Below are 687 nucleotides of genomic sequence, written 5' to 3' on the forward strand. Positions count from 1 at the left end.
CCAATGGCCAACCAAAGCACGGGCACCCCTCGCGGCCTCATCACAACCAATCAGGGCATTCAGCCGCGCCCAGACAACCAATACCAGCCACGGCAAGCTCTAGCAACCAATCAACACATTTGGTCCAACCTGCTGCGTGCCGTGAAAGCCAATCAAATCCGTAGGATGCCACCAGTCAATCACACGCCACCGACCAATGAAGTTTAGCGACTATGTCGTCGCTGCAGGTAATTTTGCCTCAGCTGCTCCTCGCCTGCGTGCTGCATTTAACTATTTTACCCCCGTGATAAATCGTCATTAATTATTTATGACGTTGTTAATTATTCATGAGCCGGTGTAGCCCGAAAGGGGCTGGGGCTGCACAGGCAGCGGCTGGTCTGAGCACAACCTGTGTGTGGTTGGTGGGGGTGCATAGCAGGGAGGGGCTTTCTGTGGCCCCACCTCTAAGGCATGGTTTACAGTACACCTAAAACCTAGGTCAATCTAGCTGCCACTCTCAGGGCTATGAAAAATTTTGCTCCTAAGGCAGCCTAGCCCCCATGTAGATGAAGCTAGGTACAATGAATAATTCTTGTATCCACCAACTACCACCTCTGGACGGGGTGGTTCTACTACTGCAACAGAAAATCCCTTCCATCCATCTCTGAAATAAGGGTCTGCATCACAGCTGGAGCACCACAGCTGGGC

This window comes from Trachemys scripta, chromosome 6, assembly GCF_013100865.1.
Source record: "Trachemys scripta elegans isolate TJP31775 chromosome 6, CAS_Tse_1.0, whole genome shotgun sequence".
NCBI classification, from domain to species: Eukaryota; Metazoa; Chordata; order Testudines; family Emydidae; genus Trachemys; species Trachemys scripta.